This window comes from Ischnura elegans, chromosome 9 (genome assembly GCF_921293095.1).
Source record: "Ischnura elegans chromosome 9, ioIscEleg1.1, whole genome shotgun sequence".
NCBI lineage: Eukaryota > Metazoa > Arthropoda > Insecta > Odonata > Coenagrionidae > Ischnura > Ischnura elegans.
Window position 1 is genome coordinate 29,783,386 of NC_060254.1, and position 7,345 is coordinate 29,790,730.

At 40.2% G+C, this 7,345-nt stretch overlaps 3 non-coding genes across 3 annotated transcripts; all 3 read right to left on the reverse strand.

Moving 5' to 3' along the window:
- Positions 1 to 2,645: 2,645 nt before the first annotated feature.
- On the reverse strand, positions 2,646 to 2,727 carry Trnas-aga. Its single transcript has one exon. It is a non-coding gene; the product is annotated as a tRNA-Ser (tRNA).
- A 3,334-nt stretch (positions 2,728 to 6,061) lies between these two features.
- Trnas-aga lies at positions 6,062 to 6,143 on the reverse strand. The gene has a single exon. It is a non-coding gene; the product is annotated as a tRNA-Ser (tRNA).
- A 725-nt stretch (positions 6,144 to 6,868) lies between these two features.
- Positions 6,869 to 6,950, reverse strand: Trnas-aga. Its single transcript has one exon. It is a non-coding gene; the product is annotated as a tRNA-Ser (tRNA).
- Positions 6,951 to 7,345: the final 395 nt, after the last annotated feature.

Here is a 7,345-nt window from a genome sequence, read left to right on the forward strand (position 1 = left end):
TTTTGTTAGAGCATTTCCATTCTATTTGTGAAAGACTTGTGTCCTAACACCCCCGCCAAACGCCTATTGAGGCAGCTTGCAGAGTGGTATGCAGATGTAGATGAACAGAAGAGGGTGGAAAATGGCTAGAAACAATGTTCCCTAGGGGAAAATAAATGTGGCTCGACCAAGGAGCAGGTGGGAGCAGGGTTACAGCCAGGAATTAAGGCTAGGGGAGGTTTTAGGCGCAACTAACACTAAAGGGTCTGAGGGTGTGAAATACCCGCCAGGGTAAGCGGGAGGTGCGGGGGCCCTCCCCTAGAAAATATTTCAGAAAAATGGCTCAAAATGGTGAGTTTTACGGCTGCGTGAATAGTTTGATGATTTATATGTTAGTCATCCGTCCAACTAATATTAGTAAAAAATTTGTTCATCATCACTGGTCAACAATCCTAAGATTGGTTTGACGCAGCTCTCCACTCTACTCTCCTATTAGCTAATCTATTCACACCTACGTATTTCTTCTCTTTCACATCCCTCATTACTTGTTGGTTGTTTAAAAAAATTTTGTTACGTTAAAATATTTTCATAAAAAAGTGTCTGAGCTTTGGTAATACTAAAGTAATATTAATCCAATTAATTGAAATGGATTAAACTTAAAATTTTCTCTGAGCTCTGGGGGGGTTTATTTTCCCAAAACCCCCCTTCGCTGCGACACTGGGTGGGAGAATATCCTTGGTGCGGGCTGAGGAAAATGTAGAAGAGGAAAAAGGAAACATCCAAAAAGAAAAAATGATAAAAGAAAGATTTAAACACAGTCGAAGTTTTTAATATCTACACCCTTGGGAATACGAGAAAATAAAAATTATATTTTGTTAATTGGTCACGCTCATGCGATGTCCAAAAGTTCCGATCGAATGACGCAATGAAGTCGGCAAGCGCTTCATAACTTTAGTCAAATAACCGCGGATCATTTTGTTTTTCTTCAGTTTTGCGAAAGCGTCCTCGTACAATACGCGTTGACACTACGCAGAACACCCATTTGGTATTTTTTCAAGAGATATAGCATATTAGATTCAGGGGGAATATGGGGATTTCCTATGACGCAATGATGTTTTCCTACGCAATAATCATGGATTTTTTGTAGTGATACGGTAGAGATCATTCGACCGCGAGGAGATAACGAATGCGTTTTCTATAATTTTCTTCAAAGATTTTTAAAACAGGAATTGATGACTTCTTTAGTATTGCTCCTTCGCGTTTTGCATATAGCGATCCAGATTCTTACATAAAATAAGTATTTTCAAAACTCTACAAATATTTCGCATGGCCATGAGAGGCCCTTTTACTTGCGCAATTAGTTGCATAACGTGGCGTTTGAAAATCTCACTATCCACTAGCAGAAAAATTGCATGTTATGTCAGTGTTTTTTGTTAGCTTTTCAGCAAAGTCGACAACGATGGTGAATCCAGGCATCCATAACTCTTACTTTCATTTTTTCCTCCATCATCTATTAAATGCTTATGATAATTCGTAAGAGGAGAAGATTGATTTTGAAATTGTACTCAAATTATGCTGTCGTACGCATCTCAATTTAGTCATAAATTATGACTCGGAGAAATTATTCATACTTTTCACTTGTGAAATTATCCTGTACAAGTTTTCGCATGTGGAAAAATAATTCTGGGAAAGGTCTGCAGAATTTCATAGCCGACTTACTTGAGTCATTTTAATACGTGCGCATTGCACACCAAAGCGGTAGAGAGCAGGAGGAGGGGTCGATGGATTCAAATTTCATCGGAATGTTTGGGAGATTCAGTCTCTGGTGCTTTTTCTCCAATTGAACGCCACAAAATGTATATCATACAACCTGTATTGTCCACTGGAACGGAGATGCCGGATTTGACAAGCTATCCCAGAAAATCTTTGAATGAAATCGAGAGACATAATTACTTTCTATTCAGAGTTCGCATAAAAAGATACATAGGACTCCATTTTAAATACGCTGGGAACGAAACACTAATACCGAAGGTTTAAATGCATGAATTTATCTTAAAAAATAAATGCAACATGGCACAATAAAAATTAAGAAAGTTCATGACCAGTAAAATATATATCCTTTAGCTATACTTCAACTGATGGTTAAATAACATTTCAAGAAAATGACCGAAAAACTAAAAAGTCGCATGCTTAGGAACAACGGTATTCCTGGCTTTCTCTTTCAATATCAAAAATTCATATTAACCATTATAGCATCAAAAATTTCCAGCACATGGAACAACTTCGTAGCCTTAACGGAAAAAGGGTGGCTAGCTAGAACATTATAAATTCATTATTACAGTATAAATTCGACACTGTCTCCAGGGGCGGATCCGGGATTTCTTTCTGGGGGGGCATAACTGCAAGGCCGATTCCAAGATTTTTTTCTAGGGGGGAGCACAATGATACCTCGTAATACAAAACGAACGCAATGATAGTGGGACCGTATTAAAAATCTTGCATATTTTTAAGGGTCTGGTGGGGGCACGTGCCCCCACCAGATCCGCCAATGACTGTCTCTACTATTGGCATTGAAAACAACATATCTAAAGAAAAACATTAGGACGCTGCAAACATCACGGTAGGCATGAGAAAAAATACATTGGATCCAAGCGACAAAAAATCTTCGCAGTCGGTAGGATTCGAACCTACGCTCCCAGAGGGAATCTGATTTCTAGTCAGACGCCTTAACCACTCGGCCACGACTGCCTTATGTAATACTCCTACTTCTACAAACATAGCTACACGTATCTGAGGTCTAGCGCTACCACATCCTGGGGAACTGGTTCACCATTCCTGGCATAACGACTTTAATCCATTATGACCCAATCCTGCTTCGAAGCAAAATCAAACATTTATAAATTTTCAGCTCTATTTAGATAATGTCTAAATTGCGCGTTATTTTGTGATGTAAATTTTAATGACAAAATATTTGGCTGCCACGATAATTATGATTGAATGCAAAATTTTCCAATTTACAAAATGAAAAATTCGATATCTCCCAGAAGCAGCTCAGGGTTAGAAAGGGTTGACAGTAAGAGGCGATAGATAAAGGGTGAAAAAGGTACCTCTTGGGGGTATTTTTACCCTAGGAAAAGATTGATTTAGATCGTTAATGAAGTTTAATAATAGGAAAACGTGGGAGAGATTTATTAAGACTGAAAATGAGGGAGAAGATTATGGCGTAAGATGATGATAATATATGCAGATACATCACGCTCATATCTCATTTACATGCAAAAGATAGATATAACTTTTTTCGACGAGGGAATTTTTGAAATTGACTTATGGATTGAAATTACTCGACTGGATTTACAGGCCGATTTTCCAGATAGACCTTTAATATTGTTTCAAAAATTTCTTTCGGAAATGCTTGAAAAAAGTGAATCTAACAGAAAACATTAGGATACACTCTGAATGTATGTATTAAATAGTGTGTGTTCAGCCGCTACTATCCTCGAAGAGCGTAAAGGCCGCTATACACGGCGAATGATTTCATTCTCATGATCATTCAGCATGATCATGCGCATGATCATTCACCGTGTATAACGGAACAATGCGCGAATGAGCCTTCATGCGCATGATCATTCAGTGAAAATTAGAACATGTCCTATTTTGCTCGCATGATCCTGTGAATGATCACGTGACCATTCAGCATGATCATTCCCAAGATCATTCACCATGTATAGCGGCCTTTAGAATGGAGATCTGGAAACAATACGTGAAAACATTGAAGAGGGCGGTGGCACTGTACTTTCAGAAGCTTGGACCATCAGAAAAAAAAGTGATCAGAAAATAATAAAAGCCTTCAAGACCTGGTAAAAGAGAAGGATGCTGACGATAAAAAGGGCGGATAGGGTAAAAAATGAGGGGGTATACAGAGGCCCGTGCTGGGCCGCCGGGACACCGGGACGTATCCCGGTGCGCCTGGATATCTTTGGCGCCCTCCTGTTCCGAAACCGACAAATTTTACAGTCAGAATGCCAATATGGATCACTTAACTTGATTTCAATGATGTACCATTTACGGGCATAATTAACACCGTCTTGAGTAAATAAAACAATAATTTAAATTAATATAATTCATTCTGGATTCGGATCATTCCAGTAGTCCTTCCTCCTAGTAGTGCTGACGCCCTCTGGCCATGGCCGTCCACCGCCCCTAAGGCCGTTTTACACGGGGCACGTCAATGCGCAATCTGACGTGTGTACGAAGGCACAGTCAAAATTGCGTCGTGTAAATATCGTAAAAGTGCGCATTCGCGCAATTCCACGCCACTTTATAAATGAATGCAGTTATAACCTGCGCAATTCCGTGCCCCGTGTAAAACGCCCTTAAGAAGGGGCCCAGCACAGGCCTGGGTATAAAGAAGAATAGAAAGGAGAAATGATCGATTTCTGTATGCCAAAGAAGAACACAATGTATTGGCCACGCAATGTGACCCAGCAGTTACGTGGGAATCATAATGGAAGGAAAATTTAAAGCAAAAGTCTTCAGAGGAAGGCCAAGAGAAAAGTGCGCAGGACAGATCAAGACGGACAAGAGAAAGATGAGCGTCAGGGAGGTAAAGAACAAGCTGGTAATAGGGAGGAATGGAGAGATGCAATATAAATACAGGGTACGGCAACATAACCTCCTTTTTTAAAACGAGCGCCATTCAGTCGGCTGATGTCGTAGCGGAGCGCTACAGTCCGGCCGCCGAGAGTTGTTCGATGACATTTAGAAGGGTCTAGTTCGGGGCAGGGGGCAAGGTTGCCAGGTAAGAAAGGGAAACGCCCACCTCACATGTAAATAAAAGGGTTCCGTGAAGAAAGCAGCCAAAGGGCCGACGAGCGTGATGGACCCAAAGGAAGAATTCTTTATTATGGTGATTCGAATAAAGGGGTTGGTTTGGTTGCTCAGGCTTGTTTATAAGTACTTCATATGAATATGACAACGTTGTATGACTAGGCGAGGGTGTGAGGTGCGTTTAGGGGACTGCGATAGGCTGTAAACCGTGCTGGCACAGGGTTCTCCGCCCCTCCTTTTGAATTTCCATCGGACAACTTTCGCCGGTTGGACTGTAGTGGTTTTGTTCGAGAGGCGTGACTATAAAGTTTTGTTTCTGCAAAATTCAATCGCAATCATGCGTCGTTAAGTCGGCTCACATTTCAAGAGCATAGGTGGCTGTGAACACTTATCTGAGCGCTTCATCTCATCTAGGTGCGATCTGGAGTAGCCGGCCCTCACTCCCGATTTGGCTCCTTGTGATTTTTTAATGGATTTTTTTGATATCTCATGTTTATGTGCACAGTCCAAGGACCCTGCAAGCTTTGAATACCAACATTCGGGATGAATTACCAGCATATAACATATGCTGGTAATAGCCATGAAAAATGCCAGAAAATGGTGTACTCATTGTCTGGAGAATGGGGGACGTCACCTACTTGGCTTGGTCTTCAAAATTGTGTGAAGCAGAACTTTAGATATGTGCCTACATTATTTAAAAAAAAACAATTAAAATGTTTCTGATCGATACAATGGGATTTAAATAAGTTTTGAAAATAGGAAATTATGTTGCCCCACCCTGTACTATCAAAACCACTTCCGACCACTAACGGACTGATTCATTCAAATGCTTGGGGTAAAAGAGACGAGATACGACAAAAAGTCATAGAATCAACACCTACATATCGTCTGAAACCCTATGAAAAATCGTTGACACACTAAATTTCCTATCTATTACAATATTGCCAACTGCTTCTATGCCTCTACTTTTTGGAAAAATTTGGGCTTCATGAAATTAATTTATCAAAAATGTCGTTTTTCGAATCTCGGCCAAGTGATATGTAGGGAAACCAATTTACAGACCCATCGGAGCATTGTCTATTTTGGTCAAGTCGTACAATTTCGTGAGTTATTACCTCTACAATTGAGGGAGATACAGTGTTGCGTCATTAGGTTCAACAAAAATTGTAAAACCTCGCCGGAGAATCCATTTATTTTTCATGACCCTGAAGAAATGCAGAGATCAATATCCAAAGAGGCCGTTCTAAAAATTAAACGCAGTCGGTAGGATTCGAACCTACGCTCCCAGAGGGAATCTGATTTCTAGACAGACGCCATAACCACTCGGCCACGACGGCCACATGAAAATGACAAAATATTTAATGACAAAATATTTGGCTGCCACGATAATTATGATTGAATGCAAAATTTTCCAATTTTCAAAATGAAATTTTTTTTAACTTTGATATCTTCCAGAAAGGGTTAACAGTAACAGTTCAACAAAAATTGTAAAACCTCGCAGTTGAATCAATTTATTTTTCATGACCTAAATCACATAACAATTAATAGCATCTTGGAGTACGTCTGGGAATGAAATGCAAAAATTTTTACCGACGTTTCGATGAATTTCTTGCATCTTCTCCAGGGCGATGAATCATAGTGGTTACAATAAATTAATACATGGAGGCATGAAAGATTTTAACAATGTTTTTTTCCAATGATAAAATAAAAAATATAAAAACTTCAAATGCACATAAATGAAAAATGGAATACAAAAATTTTGACATGACCGTACATGATTTTGAATTTTGGCATAATAAAAGGCAGAGTGCCCATAAAAGGCGATCGGCCTTTCTATGGGTTTTTCGAGAGGCAGAAGCCCCCATTGAAAGAAAACGAGTACTAATCTTAGGATTGGAATACTTAGCATGCATGAAAATTAAATATTATCCAAAGAGGCGAATAATCCGAAGACACTGGCAGGATATCCAGCGAAACTGTTGTCTACAAACAAGCTGACGCGGAAGAAAACCCTGTAGAAATGCAGAGATCATTATCCAAAGAGGCCGTTCAAAAAATTTAACGCAGTCGGTAGGATTCGAACCTACGCTCCCAGAGGGAATCTGATTTCTAGTCAGACGCCTTAACCACTCGGCCACGACTGCCTTGTTGATATCAGGCGTTATCCAACCAAGTAACTGCGATGGCTTTCTAAATACCTCGCTCTTGCATACCAGCGTAACGTGCCCGGGCAACCATATAATCTCATTAAAAACCCGAATCTTCCCGCTCCAAAATTTCCGTCAACCGGTTCCGAAAATTGATCACTAAACCCATCCGTCTCACGACCTCTAGAGTGGAGAGGGGACAAATTTTGCTTAGCGGCTAAAATAAAAACTTGTTCTCTTAAAAATAAACACGGCCGATCATTTGAGAATCAATGCGTAAGACGGCCTTGTGGGACCGTTCGAAACATCTCTATGGCTAAGGCGTGGCAAAAACCGCCCTCTGATTGGTGGAGATTACAGGAGAATCTCTGACGATGGTCAACGGTCTTCAG